The sequence below is a fragment of the Nomascus leucogenys genome, chromosome 11, assembly GCF_006542625.1.
Source record: "Nomascus leucogenys isolate Asia chromosome 11, Asia_NLE_v1, whole genome shotgun sequence".
In the NCBI taxonomy this organism is placed as follows: Eukaryota; Metazoa; Chordata; class Mammalia; order Primates; family Hylobatidae; genus Nomascus; species Nomascus leucogenys.
The window spans coordinates 11187647-11203893 of NC_044391.1; the positions used below are offsets into that span (position 1 = coordinate 11187647).

At 37.1% G+C, this 16247-nt stretch overlaps 1 protein-coding gene across 2 annotated transcripts in view; it reads left to right on the forward strand.

Annotated features, from left to right (window-relative positions):
• CD36 (CD36 molecule) overlaps nucleotides 1–16247 on the forward strand; it is a 78787-nt gene that overhangs the window by 14347 nt on the left and 48193 nt on the right. Inside the window, exon 1 of one of the 2 annotated variants that reach the window (XM_030822002.1) lies at nucleotides 10633–10731. The exons of the other annotated variant lie outside the window; for it this stretch is intronic. The gene's annotated coding sequence lies outside the window, so the exon portion shown is untranslated. Of the gene's footprint in view, nucleotides 1–10632; nucleotides 10732–16247 lie in introns of those variants that run through there. 2 annotated transcript variants of the gene reach the window in all.

Here is a 16247-nt window from a genome sequence, read left to right on the forward strand (position 1 = left end):
GTAACAAAGTCCAAAAGAAGCAGTTTCTTGGGTACTTTTTATTTGTTCATATAATGAGTCAACAGACTGAATTAACCAGCTTGGAATCATCCTTAGACTCACTGATATTACTTAATTCACAGGGCCCTAGGTTGGTTTTTCTTACTGTTACCCTACAAGTGCAAAGTGGCTACGGCAATTGTAAGATCATGTCTTTATATAACAATGCCTAACGGCAGTAGTCTGTCTTGTTTCAGTCTTTTAAAACAGAAAACTGTCACTGCAGCTCTGTAGCTGACTTGTTTTTATGCCTCAATGTCAGCATTTTGTTATATGCTTGGTATACATCTCATTATCAAGGAGAATTGTGGCTAAGACTAATCAATATTCAACCTCTGTAGCTTGGGAGAGGTTTTATAATCACATAAACATGAAATATCTGATACAAAGTCAGAGCTCAGTGAGGAGAGATGAGGTGGAAAGAAGTAACTTCTGTCACAGTAGGTCCTATTCTAATTTGCATGAGTTCAATTTTTGTAAATTAAAATATATGTGTCCTCACATACAGGGGAACAACACACACGGGGGCCTTTCAGAGGGTGGACAGCGGAGGGAGAGAATCAGGAAAAATCACTAATGCGTACTAGGCTTAATACCTGGGTGACGAAATAATCTGTAGAACAAACCTCCATGACACAGTTTACCTATGTAACAAACCTGCGTGTGTACCCCCGAACTTAAAAGTTAAAAAAATACATAAAATATATGTATCCTCAAAATAATTTTTAAAAAGTAAAATTGCTGTTAAGGGCCAGGCGCGGTGGCTCACACCTGTAATCCCAGCACTTTGGGAGCCTGAGGTGGGTGGATCACCTGAGGTCAGTAGTTCGAAACCAGCCTGGCCAACATGTCAAAACCTCATCACTAATAAAAATAAATAAATTAGCCGGGCATGGTGGCAGGCGCTTGTAGTCCCAGCTACTGGGGAGACTGAAGCAAGAGAATTGCTTAAACCCATAAGGAAAAGCTTGCAGTGAGCTGAGATTGTGCCACGACAGAGCGAGACTCTGTCTCCAAAAAAAAAAAAAAAATTGTGAGAAAAACAAGCTCTTCAAATGTACGTTGGATGCTGAAGTTTCTGTTTCTCACTTGGCTATGATATTCTTTTCGATTACATCTGTGCTGCGGTCTTCTAGGGGTTTGTCACTAGAGAAAGGTCAGACTGATAAGATAGTAAAGTGCCAAAAGTTGGTCATGCCTAAATTCATTGCAAAAGTTACTTAGTTTAGGACAGAATTTTAATTCATTTATGTAAAGATGATTACTATTTTCTGTCATGCACAGTACATGTTCTTTCATGAATATTGTTAGGACAAATTTTATAAATTTCATAAATGCTTTTGGTTTTTTTTACATTGTTTCATTTGGATAGTAATAGATTATAGTGTGATATATATATTTAGACCCTGCATTCAGGGTCTGAATGCAGCAGCCAGCATTTAACTCTTAGCTCAGCACTGTTTGACCTTGAGCAATTTAGCTAACCTCACAGAGCATCATTTTTGCCATTTGTAATACTGTGAAAATAGTGACGCTTAAAGAGTGTTGTGAAAATCAGTTTAGATGGCCCTATAATGTTTTCAGAATAGGGTCTTGTTTGTGGTAAGCACTGTCTGGTCTGCAGTAAACACTCTCAGCATTAGCTACTAGTGTAAAAGAATACAACTTGGGCTTTTCAATAAATATGTTTCTGAAAAGATTATCATTATTTCACAAATTAATTATGAAGCGATATTACAAGGAATAAAAAGGGTGATGTGATTATTTAAAAAGTCAATCAATACACAACGAAACTATGTCACCTGTCCTCCAGTCAGATTCTGCACCTAAGTGCAATGACTTTTAAAGCACTCACTAGGCTGGGCATGGTGGTTCACGCCTGTAGTCCCAGCACTTTGGGAGGCCAAGGCGGGTGGATCACCTGAGGTCTGAGGTTCGAAAACAGCCTGGCCAACATGGCGAAACCCCATCTCTACTAAAAATAAAACAGCAACAAAACAATTAGCCAGGCGTGGTGGCACGTACCTGTAGTCCCAGCTGCTCGGGAGGCTGAGGCAAGAGAACTGCTTGAACCCAGGCAGCAGAGGTTGGCAGTAAGCTGAGATCGCACCATGGCATTCCAGTCTGGGTGACAGAGCAAGACTGTCTCAATTAAAAAAAAAAAAAAAAAAAAAAAACCACTCACCAGAAACAGCTTTGGTTCTACTTAGCCCAAAGGAGGAAGGGGCACAAGATACCATTCAGGTGGATTTTGCAATTAAATTTAAATTATTACCTCCCCAGTGGCCTCATTCTAGGAGGTTGCTCATATATCTGAAAATTTATTCATGGGCTTAAACATTGGAACTCAAATAAGTTCGGGGCAAAAGGAGTCTACTCTGTGGTCCAGGGACCTTGGGGATCACTTATTTGACAGGGGAGAGCAAGAGTTTTTTTTTTTTTTTTAATGTATATTTTTGTCTAATCCAGTGAGTGGGTTACGCATGGAGGGAGTGGGCTGCCCTCACTCTGGCTTCTGCTCCTGGTAAAGTTAGTAGAGCTTGGAAATGAAAGTCAACAGAAAAGCATTCTATTTATGTGGCACTTGAAAAATAGATTTTAAAATGAGTGATATGGGATTGCCAAAAGACTTTTAAAGTGAGGAGAATAAAGGCGATTAGAAGAAAGCACTTCTAAAAAGCTGACTTCCGTGATATAGTGCTACAATATAGGCTATCCAGATATTAGGAATGCTTTAGGGTGAAAAAGAAAATTTTATTTAAAATATTTTAATCTTTGCTTTCAAATGGAAAAAAAATTCTATATTTAATTCCTTTTAAGAATGTCTTACTTTCTATTTTATTGTGAATTGTTATTTATACAATCTCGGGTTTCTCATTTTCTCAGGCCTGAATAATAAGTGTTTGATTTTTCTCACCCCTAACATTCACAGTAAGATGATACGCATTTATCCATAGTAAGAGTCACTGAAATATACTAAACTCTTTGTAATATTTACATAACAAAAGAGCAAAGGAATTCATAACTGCCATAAATATTTCCTAATATTTTAAGCTTGAATAGTTTTAGATTTAAAAATCATTAAAATGCTTTCAAACTTATATATAGACCTTTAACTTTGCTTTCATTATTTTCAAATTAAACTTGGATATATTTATATAATAAGTCAGCTCTAAAGTTACCAAATAATAAAGATGGTTATAAAATGCATCTAGTAATTTTTCACTTTATAGCATTAGGTAAAATTTTTGTGCTCTGAAGCAGAATTTTTAGACTGTATTAGTGCTTCTTCACATAAGTCAACATAGAACTTTTGGCAGTTTAAAACTAATCGCTTTTGAATTGTAAGATGAAAATTACACGCTTTTTCCTAATAATGCCTGAACATAGCAGATGCTCAATTAATTTGAAATGATTTACTTATTTTGAAGTTACCATGACAACTTTTTAATGTTTTCTTTCTCAAAGTCCCTGGCCTCTGGTAAAAATTGCTAAATCTTTCTATGGATGGGGAAGTATCCTCTGCCTTTATCCCTCCACTGCATTGCCCAATGGATGGTAATTGATCTCTGACTCTTGTTTGAGAAAGAGGCTGGAATATCATTTTCTCTACGGAGCTTGCCATCTCTCCTAAAACCTTCTCCCTTTGTAGATTGTACTATAAACTTTCCATGATAGTATCTATTGTGCTAGTTTATAATTTTCTGAATGTCAGTCTAAGCTTATTACCATTAAGCTAGGGTGTTACTGATTTTATTTATGTTTAAATTCTCTGGACCCAGAAATATCTGGTTTCAAGAAGAATTAGTTTATTAAAATAAATGACTGTGAATAAACGTTTTAACTGAAATCTGTATATGGAAATAACAAAAATAATTTTAAAACATCAAAGTTGTATAGACAAATGCATCTGTTGAGAGATTTATATTGACAAAAGGCAAGGATTTAGACATGAACCAGAAAATTCTTGTACTTTACCGTGCATTCTGTCTTAGTCAGTTTTATGTTCCTATAAGAAAATACCTGAGACTGGGTAATTTATAAAGAAAAGAGGTTTATTTGTGGCTCATGGTTCTGGAGGCTGTACAAGAAACATGGCACCAGTATCTGCTTCTGATAGCAGCTTCAGGAAGCTTGCACCCATGACAGCAGGGGAAGGAGAGCAGGCATTACATGGAGAGAGAGGGAAGGAAGGTGCCAGACTCTTTTTAACAATTAGATACCATGGGAACTATTTAATAATAGAGTAAGAACTCATTCATTACCAGGAGGACATCACCAAGCCATTCATGAGGGATCCATTCCCATGACCCAGAGACCTCCCATTTGGCACCACCTCTAACATTGGGGATCAAATTTCAACAAGGATTCAGAGGGGACAACTATTCAAACTATATCATATCCTTATGTTTTCCTACTAATCTTTGATATCACCAGCCAACTGGATGCATAACCTCAAGGTCACCTACCGCATACTACTGGCATACCTCATTTTGTTGTGCTTTGCGGCTATTACTATTTTACAAATTGAAGGTTTGTGGAAACCTTGCTTTGACCAAGTCTATTGGTGTCATTTTTTTTCAACAGCATGAGCTCAATTCATGTCTCTGTGTCACATTTTGGTCATTTTTGCAGTATTTCAAACGTTTTTGTTATTATATCTGTTATGGTGATTTGTCATCAGTAATTTTTTATGTTACTATTGTTGTTTTGGGACACCACAAACTGTACCATATAAGACAGCAAACATAATATTGTTCGTGTTCTGACTGCTACACTGTTCCCCTTTCTCGTTCCCTCTCCTGGAGCCACCCTAGTCCCTGAGACATGACCATATAGAAACTAGGTCAATTTATAACCCTACAATGGCCTCTAATGTTCAAGTGAATGGAAGTGTCACACATCTCTTACTTTAAATAAAAAAAACTAGAAATGCTTAAACTTAGTGAGGGAGGCATATTGAAAGCTAAGATAGGATGAAAACTAGGCCTCTGACACCAAACAGTTAGCTAAGTTGTGAGTGCAAAGAAGAAGTTCTTGAAGGAAATTAAAAGTGCTACCCCAGTGAACACACGAAGGATAAGAAAGTCAAACTGCCTTATTGCTGATATAGAGAAAGTTTGAGTGGTCTGGATAGACTAAATCAGCTACAATATTCCTGTAAGACAGAGCCCAATCCAGAGGAAGGTCTTTACTTACTTTGATTCTATGAAAGTAAAAGAGGTGAGGAAGCTGCAGAAGAAAAGTGTGAAGCTCACAGAGGTTGATTCATGAGGTTTAAGGAAAGAAGCTGTCTCCATAACATAAAAGTGCAAGATAAAACATCAAGTGAAGAAGCTGCAGCAAGTTTTCTGGAAGATCTAACTAACATCATTAGTGAAGGTGGCTACACTAAACAATAGATTTTCAATGCAGACAAAACAGCCTTCCATTGGAAAAAGGTGCCATTTAGGACTTCCAAAGCTGGAGAGGAGAAGTCAATGCCTGGTTTCAAACCTTCAAAGGACAGGCTGACTGTCCATTTAAGGGCTAATGCAGCTGGTGACTTTAAATTGAAATCAATGCTTACAACCATTATAAAAATTCTAGGGCCCTTCAGAATGATTCAAAGTCTACTCTGCTTGAGCTCTATAAATGGAACAACAAAGCCTGGATGCCAGCACATCCGTTTACAGCATAGTTTACTGAATAATTTAAGCCCACTGTTGAGACCTACTGCTCAGGATAAAAGGATTTCTTTCAAAATACAACTGATGATTAACAATGCATCTGGTCATCTGAGAGCTTTGATGGGTATGTCCAATAAAATTAATGTTGTTTTCACGCCTGCTAACACAACATCCATTTTGTAGCCCAGAGATCAGAGTCATTTTGACTTTCAAGACTAATTACTTAAGAAATAGGAGGCGGGTGGTCACTTGAGGTCAGGAGTTTAAAACTAGCCTGGCCAACATTGCAAAACTCTGTCTCTACTAAAAACACAAAAATTAGCCAGGCATGATGGTACACACCTGTAGTCTCAGCTACTCGAGAGGCTGAGGCAGGAGAATCGCTTGAACCTGGGAGGCAGAGATTGCAGTGAGCCTATTTTGCACCACTGTACTCCAGCCTGAGTGACAGAGTAAGACTCTGTCTCAAAACAGAAAAAAAAAAAAAAAAAGGCTATAATTTCCATGGATAGTAATTTATGTGATGGATCTGGACAAAGTAAATTGAAAACCAACTGAAAGTAATTTACCATTCCAGATGCCATTGATAATATTTGTGATTCATAGGAAATGTTGAAATATCAACATCAACAGGAGTTTGGAAGAAGTTGATTGCAACCATCATGGATGACTGAGGGTTACAAGACTTCAGAGAAGGAAATAACTATAGATGTGGTGAAAATAGCAAGAAAACTAGAATTAGAAGTGAAGCCTGAAGATGTGACTGCATTGGTGCAATCTCATGATAAAACTTCAGTGAAGGAGAAGTAGCTTTTCTAATTGAGCAAAGAAAGTGGTTTTTTGTTTGTTTGTTTGTTTGTTTTTAAATGAAATCTCCTGGTGAAGATGCTATGAACATTGTTGACATGATGTATAGGGAAAAACTCTATAAACCATGTTTTTCCTCTGCCTCATGCCACAACAATCATCACAAAAGCAGAGTTCCATGACAAGAAGTGTGGGGGTTTTCCACACACACACACTAAGCAGCAAACACCAGCTGGATGTCATCCAACTCAGTTCCGACACTATCTACATGGAAATAGTTAGATCCCACAGGTTGGGAGCTTAGTCCCCAAGATTGCCTGCTTCTTTCAACACTAGTCACAAGTCCAAGCTTCCAGGACTACCGGCCAGCTTCAAGTTGGGGTTCTCATTACCCCCTCTTTGGGTTTGATTAATTTGCTTGAAGCAGCTCACAGAAGTCAGGGAAATGCTTATTTATGTTTACCAGTTTATTATAAAGAATACAAATGAAGAGATGGATCAGGCAAGGTATGGGGGAAGGTGTGTGGAGCTTCCATGCCCTCCCTGGCATGCCACCCTCTAGGAAGGTCCCAGCATTCAGCTATCAAGAAGCTCACCAAACCCAGTCCATTTGAGTTTTTATGGAAGCTTCCTGACTTCAGCATTCCTTCTCCCGGGATATAGGGTGGGATCCTCTCTGGGGAGAGTCTTGACACTAACAATCAGAAGGGAGGGGAAAGATTAGGGTCCTGCCTTGGGGCAAGTGAAAGGAGGGCTGGAGGGAGATTCTGTTTTCTGAGGCCTGATATACACGATAACAAAAAGTTTGTAACTAGGGCTAAGGGAAATATGAACCAGAAAAGGTGGACAAAAACCAATATATATCATAACACCACACGTGACAACAAAGAATTTAGAATATTACATAAAGTTTGTTGATGAAGCAGTGGCAGAGTTTGAGAGGATTGTCCCAGTTTTAAAAGACGTTCTACTTTGGGTAACATGCTATCAAACAGCATTGCATGCTATAGAAAAGGCAAATGATTTTTCCAAGTGATGCGACAAACTCTATTGTCTCATTTTAAAAAATTGCCACAGCAACCCTGACCTTCAGCAACCACCACCTAGATCAGTCAGTAGCCATCAATATCCAGGCAAGATTCTCTACCAGCAAAAAGATTATTATAATTGTTAGCTTTTTTTCAGCAATAAGGTATTTTAAAATTAAAATATGTACATTTTTTAATGGTATGGCACACTTAATAGACTACAGTATAGGGTAAACATACTTTTCTATGCAGCGGGAAACAAAATTTGTGTGACTCAGTTTATTGTGATATTCACTGTATTACAGCAGTCTGAAACCAAACTTCCAGTATCTGCAGAGGATGCCTATATTCTGGGCATGTTTACATTTATCTAATTTTCTTAACATTTTCTGGTGTTATCTCATCTGTAAACATGTGACTAGCAATAATTTATAGAATGCTTTGGGACAAATAATACATGGAAGCATTTAACATGATAGCTGACTCGTGGTAATAGGTGAATAAATATTTGTCCCCTTCCGTATCCTTTTATAGAATTTTTCAAGTTGTCTCACATGTGAGGGACAAAATAAATAAATGTATTAGAACAAAAATAAGGTATTATGTTTAATAATTTAAATAATTTAAAGGTCATATATATTTTTTTAAAAAATCCAAAGAACACCAGAGAATCAAAATAATTTTAAAAATTAACTTCATACCAGTAACAGGACACTGGTAACAGCGTATGGAAATGAAAAAGAGGTATAAATTATTCCAGTTATCCAGGAGCTTAATATTAAGTTAACTAGTGAGAGTGGCAAGAGGCAGCCAAATGCCTAGGCAGATAGCGGCAGGTCCCCGCTGAAATCCCACCTCTAGCCGAAGACAGTTTAAAGCCTGAAAGCCACGCTACAAGTTAAACCCTCAGGCTGCATTGAGAACTTGTCTTCCTGTTTGGCGTGCTTTCCTCTGATTGATCCCCACCCTTCACCTATTTTTATATATATCTTCCCTTTCCAAATTGGTTTTTTACACTGTCATGCCCACCTTTGGTGTCTTTGCTTTAACCTTTTTCTACAACCAGCATACACTCCTCATTCTGAGTCCGTAAAAGGCCCCAGACCCAGCCACATGCAGGACTTTCCCACCTTCAGGTAGGGGGACCACCCCTGCATCTCCTCTCTGCTGAAAACTGTTCCATCACTCAATAAAATTATCCTCTGTCTTCCTCATCCTTCAATATTCATCATATCCTCATTCTTCTGGGGCACGAGACAAGAGCTTGTGAACCACTTAATGCTGGTATAAGCTGGGACACGCCAGTGTGGCCAAGAGAGGCCCAGGTGGGGCATGGCTCGCTGAGGGTCCCCGGCTTGCAAAGTGACCAAAAAGAAAAATCCTACATCAGTAGCATTGCTGAAGGAGATCAAAGAAGAATAATGGCATCCACCAAAAATTAAAGCAATACTGTCTCAAACATTACAGCAGAACTTGGAGAAAGATGTTAAAAAGAGATAAAAAGTGGAAATAGAAAAAGGAGCAAAACAAAGCAACATTCTAGTTACATTTTAAAAAATAATCATTAGGATGATTTAGAACAGGTGTTTGTAACTCTGGGGGTCTCTGAACCCTCATTTGTAGGACTAGATGTCTGCAGTGAGAAAACAAGAAAGGAAAGAGAAGAAATGTATTCTACACAGAGGTAGGGGAAAGTTCCTTAAACTGTGAGTCATAGCTATTTATATCCGAACAAATGTGCATTTCCTATTAGTCCAGGAGATTTTGTGGTCTTCTACCCATGCATTTATATAAAGAATTGTCCTCTGTGTATAAGCTGCATCTCTAGAATATGAACTCCTTGAAACTACCTAGCAACACTTAATTACCTAGGCCAATTTGGACAGACAGCATTATTGGGTTGTCTTGGTAAATATTGGTAACTTCAGTAACCAAGAATGCTCTCAAATCTATAGCTAGACAACAGGCAATCTCTGAACTAAACTTTAGACAACAGTCCTTGGTAGACTTTTTTTTTTTTACTCTGTTATGTAAAAGTAGAGACTTATCTAGTAATAATTCTAGCCAGTTCATAAATCTCTGATACCATTAATTTCTCTATTGAAGATCTCGTTGTTATTATTTATTATGCCAATCTTCTGTTCTAAAGAGATAAAAAATAACTAAATTTTGGACTTCTATTAAAGGCTAGGGACCAGCTCTAGAATGAATGTTCTCAACCAGGGTGACTGTCCACTTCATGAAAGTAGACTAAAAGTACCAAACTCTCATATATACACAATAATATATATCAAAGTATTTGAAGTACATTATAGAAATCCTCACAGTAGGGGTCATGTTTTCTTCCACTTTGTGGCAGAGTTCTGAGCACATAGTGACCATGTGATAAATATTAATTCAGTATGTGAGTGTATGAGAATGTATGTCATCAATATTCTTTGACTGCCTTAAGTGTTCTGGGAAAAAGCCATATTTTTGTTCTCATTTAGCATATACTGTAATTAATATTTTTAGGGTGTATTTATTTTTGTTTTAATTTATTTGATTTGTGTTGCATATATAATATTGTACCCACCAAATATTGCTTAATTCTTTCATATTGCAAAATAAACAGCTATTATAAGCCTGAACTTGTTAGTCTTGCAGGGCCCTGCCCAAGGTTGCCCTCATCTCCAGCTTTCCACAAACTGGAATATTCACTGATGCTGTTTCTTCTCCCAGACCAGTATACATGTTGTTACGTGGTTCCTAGGAGGACTGTAAAGTCCTCTAACAAAGACACAGGATGGAATGAATCAAGGGAATTACTATGAGAAAGTAGGGATATCCCTGGAGAGGGGACTGTTTCTGTGTGCTTTTAGACGTCACAGAGTAATTGTTTCTTTTTTTAAAGGAAAGAACCAGGGTGAAGAGCAGCTCATTTTTAAGCTGGAGAGGTTAACAAACACTGGCTGCTGGATTTACTTTGGTTTAGGAATACCACTGTCTCACAGGAGTGTCGATCAAAATTCCACAGCCATTCTTGGACACTAGGAGGTGGGACTGACTGATGTACAGCAGTGATTTGACCCAGCACTTGGGGCAAACACAACCAGAGCCTTCGGTGTTAATTCCCTGCTCTTCCCAACTAGCATTCTGAAAGTGCATTAACATTTGTGGCCTTGTGCTCTTTCATCGGACTTCTAATGGTAATTATGCCTGTGTAATCACAGTAAAGTTACCTAATCTAAATATGTAAGATTTCACACTTTGTTTGCAATACTTAAAATTTCCTACTTTGATCTGACTTTTGCTTTGTTCTTGTCCAGTTTAATATATATTTGCATTTCTCTCTCTTCTCTCAGGGAGTAGAATTTATGGGGTATTGTAGGCATTTAGGCAGCCTGTTTCAAACTTTTAAATAAGAAGTTGTATCTAAAAGAAAGTAGAGGGATGAGTCAAATGATTTTTACTATGAGTTCTCAGTAATTGTTACGTTAATAAGTGGTAAGAATGCATTCAAAAACATTTGAAATAATCTAAGCACTCCAAAATACATATGCTTATATGCATGCAACAGTGGAGGAATATCTTAATAGGGCAAATTCGTGTGCAGCCATCTTTTATTCTTAGGAATATATATATCCTGCCAGACATGGTAATCCCAGCACTTTGAGGCCAGGAGTTCGAGACCAGCCTGGAAAACATGGCAAAACCCTGTCTCCTGTCTCTACCAAAAATACAGTAATACAATAGTAGGATATACTTCCTAGTATATCCTAGGAAGACTGTTAAGTTATAGATAGTCATTTTTTTAGCCAAAGATGTATTATAATGAATATGATTATAAAAATTTAGATTTTCTCTTATATTAATATTGTAAGACAGAGTGGTTGACTTCTCAATGTTGGAGCAAACAGAATCTATCCTCCCCTGCTTTTGATGTTCAATAGTGACAAGTAGAGGTCACACGCAGTCTCTGCTGCTGGGATTCCTGGCATGGTCACAGTGACTACTGTGACTCGTTTGAGAGGTGACTTTGAACATTTATTTTACTTTCAGGTTAGATAATTTAGTCATTGTATTGGATTGGCTTGGGCTAGTGAATCTTTGTTACAACAGCCAATAGGATGTATGAAGTAGTGTTTTGAAAAATTAAGCATTAAAGACAGTTTTCAATTTGCAAACCATTTCTAACATGCTTTCCATGGTAAGAATTAACTACACAGAATGATACTGGGAAATATAGAAAAATGGGGGGTACTGGAACTAGCTAAAATTTTACAGATTACAGGTATAATTGTTTTGCTGGTCACACATGATTATTTCTATTGGTTACATTTTATTTGGACTTGTATTGTGATACATTGTTCTACAGAAACAAACTATATGCCTTAACTTTGTTGTGATTATCTAAAACAGTTGGAAACTGAGCCTGATGTATTAAAAGGGAGTACAGGACGCCATGGTTTGCTGCAGTGGGCATTGTGTGAAGATAAGGGACTGAAGAAGGTGTTTATAGACAGACGCAGGAAATGCTAATGCATGCTCATTCAAAAAATCATAACCTTGCTTGTATTTCAGATCTATGCAATTCTATTTGTCATTTGGATGGCTAGTATTGTGACTCAAGTATTCTAGACAAGCTGTGATTAAATATTTCAACAGAATACCTCAAGGAATTACTGATTTATAATTACCCACGTTACCTATGCTACAATAATTAGAAACAAAGAAATTGAAGTGATGTACTATATAGTAATGCTACTAAACAGATATATGTTTATATTAAAAGGCAAGGAATTTATGAAGGCTATTATATAAATGACTGTCTCTAAAGAATTGGATGATATATTGCATTTCGTTCATTGATTCAACAAATATTTGTCTGCCCAATACATACCAGGCACTGACCATTTTCTGTAACTAATTTCATCCACTTAGCACTGTGAGTAATCCAATAATTCCCCAACACAAATATTATTATTCAGTAAATTAAATGAGTATCAATACAAGGGGGTATTTTATGGAAATCACTGCTCTCCTGGGTAATCAGGGGATCTGCCATTGAGTTTGGTACCACAGATTTTTGTATTTTTCCTTAAGGGATGATGAAAGATCAGTGAACTCCTAACTATCTGCGGTCTGTGGAGTCTCAGGTTGCTTAGAAACTCAGTGACTATGGGCTTGCTATGGCAACCCAATTTATCAGTGACTGCAAAACTAACTTAGCTGGCATTGTGGCAAATCTCCATATTTTGCTGGTAAGAATATTCAGATAAGTTATTCTATCATACTAGTATTTATATTATTTACACTATTGAACTAAATATTTGTCAAATTTTGAAAATAATAAATTATGATTTATAATGGTCTAGAACTACATGAAAATGAAGCTTAAATTCTGAATGTATTTTTAGATTTCCAATTTACACTGTCTGCCGGTTACCAGGCCATTGCCTTAGCTTAAATCTACAGTATGTGCTTTATGATTTGTACTATATTTAAAGCATGAGAAAATAAAACTAGTACAGTCTATTATCTATGTGCCAGTAAAAATGCTCTGCAAATTTAGCTTTAATGCTTCTATCCAATTAATAGATAAATTTATGTATATATAGTATAATTTAATAATTTTGTTTTACATTACAAACTATTCATATATGTGTAAGATTTTACAGTATTATGTATTTTTAAAATCTTATGTCTTAATATACCATGTAATCTGATACACAAGTGTATTAGAAAACCAATTTACTTGAAAAGCACATTTTTGCAATCATGGGAAAGACATTAGGGAACATATTGTCAACCTTTGTTTGAGTATTTGGTCCCTGTAGTACATTTACAAAAATTTTGCCCTTCCTGATTTTAGTCATGCTTTTAGCGTTTTACATGCTAACAAGTTCTATTGGTTTACACTACATATAAACTACAGTCTTCTCTGTACCTCTTCATATGTAAGTATTGCATTCATCTTATCTCCCTGTTGATTCCAACTTTTTGTTTTTATCACAGTCAATAGCAGAAGCAGAGCTAGCATTCTCTCCTGAGACAGACTATTACAAGTTTCTATTTACTGTCCTTTTCTCCTGGGTTTTGGCATTTATGCATTTTGTTTTGATATTTAAGACTTCATCATATTAAAGGTTCTCTTGAGATTGAAAGAATCAGTCCGACTCAGGTTTTTACAGGACAATGCTACATTTGATTATATTTTAAATTTTTTCTTTACATTTTATCAATTGCCTCGTAATTCTGCAAATGATGAAATTATTTTTGAATCCTCTAGTACATCAGTTCAACTAGGCTATGCCCCTGTGGTTGACGATATGTCTCATCTCACAGATGGAAACAAGTACAAAGAGAGAACTTAGGTTATTTTCTTGAAATTATTTCTCCTTGGAACAGAAAAGCCAGTTCCCAGGGGTCCTTGCTTAAGCTTCCAATTAGTACACCATATTGACCCCCTCCCTTAAAAGAGGGGCTTTTTTTACTTAGACTACAGACCCACTGCTCTTTAACAGAATAAATGAGCAGTCCAGAACACTAAACAACCCAAAGGAATCAAACTGTTATCAAGGGATCATGTGTGTTAGCCTTTAAGGAGATAGTAGATTGGCATGTAAAAAAAAATTAGGTGGTAGAGTACAAATATTCAGAAGACTTGGAGAGGATTTTCAACAGGCAAAAGCAAAACAATACAACTACTTAATGATACACATTTAATGTTCAATCATGCTTTTTGGTGTGACTGAATTATTTTAATACATTTTACAAAACTTTATTTTAATTAATATGTCTGTTTCTGCCAATGGATACATAAACACAACTGGTACATTGCATCATTTAAAATATTTGGGAAAAGCTCATTGTTAGAAGCACGTCATTCATTCTTGTATTATAGTTAATAAATACCTGTGAAAGGGAAGAATTAAAGCCCTTTATAAGAATATTTTCTAACGTGGAATAATCAAACTATTTACCTGTTTACTACATCGAGATTTTTGCTTAAAAAAGAGTACATCTGTTCTTTATTCCATTACAAGCATGCTGTCTATTAAACATAAAAAAATGCACATCTGGAAAATCATCAGTGCCTTATACTTGATCAGATACTCGAATAAATAAAGGTACTTCCTCTCCTACAAAAGTATTTAACATATACATGCATGCCTTTTAAAAATCTATGCTGTGATACATAGAGTTACTGTTTATTCAGCATCAATTAAAAAAAAATTCGAGGCCGGGCGCGGTGGCTCACGCCTGTAATCCCAGCACTTTGGGGGCCCGAGGCGGACAGATCACGAGGTCAGGAGATCGAGACCATCCTGGCTAATACGGTGAAGCCCCATCTCTACTAAAAATACAGAAAATTAGCCGGGCGTGGTGGCGGGCACCAGTAATCCCAGCTACTCGGGAGGCTGAGGCAGGAGAATGGCGTGAACCCCGGGGGGGCGGAGCCTGCAGTGAGCCGAGATCGCGCCACTGCACTCCAGCCTGGGCGACAGCGAGACTCCGTCTCAAAAAATAAAAATAAAAATAAAAAAAAAAACCACACACATTTGAGCACCTATTAGGTATCAGGCACTATTTAAAACTCTGGAATATAATGCTAAACACTACCAGCATGATCCCCAGTAATATGTTATAGGGAGTTTCATTGTGACCTACTCTCTTGCTACTTATGAATGAATAAATGAATTGAGCTATTTTGGAATCCTTTCTATAAGTGGAACACTAAAATATTCTAAAGCTATATAAATGAGTAAAATACAGTCACATGGTATATGTGCTTCATGTTATATTAATATCTATATTTGTTACATAGAGTGTAGAAAACCATATTGCAAAAACACTTTTTTTCTCCTCCTTTAAGAGACCTGGTTAAGCCATGTTTCTTGACTGCACTCATGAGCTAGAAGTTTGATTAAGTGTTTTAGTTTATTAAAAATACCTGTGATCTAATGCCTATGTTTTAAATAGAATCACAAGGTATCAGCTTGGGTGCTTTCAACCTGTGAACCCTAAATACCTAAGACAGATCTCAGTTAATTTAATCCCATGTGCCCACGGTAGTCAGAGCACAGTTTGGTTTTATGCATTTTAGGAAGACCTGAGACATCAATCAACATATGTAAGATGAACATTGGTTCAGTCTGGAAAGGTGGGACAACACAAAGCAAACACAGGACAACTCAAAGTTGGCAGGGGGTCCCAGGTCATAGGTAGATAAGAGACAAATGGTTGCACCCTTGAGTTTCTGACTAGCTTCTCCAAAGAAGGCAATCAGATAAGCTTTTATCTCAGCTAGCAGAGGAATGACTTTGAATAGAATGGGAGGCAAGTTTGCCCTAAGCAGTTCCTAGATTGACTTTTCCTTTTAGCTTAGTGATTTTGGGGTCCCAAGATTTATTCTCCCTTCACAAACCTAAATTAGCTGAATCAATAGGAGGACAGGTTTGCCCACAGAATTGAAAACTCCAGTGTTAGCACTCTTCCGGCACAGGTGGATCAGATTGCTGGCTCTTCTTAACTTTCTCTACTCTCTCCTTATTTGGATGGTGGGTTTGACACACGCTGGCTTTCCTTGAGGTTGTAAGAGGGCCTCCAGCAGCCAGGCCGTAGGCTTCCGCCTTCTTATACATAAGCAGTGGGGATTGGAATAGAGAATAGATGATGATAGAAAAATCAATTCCCACTGCCGTTCAACAAAGGAGCACAT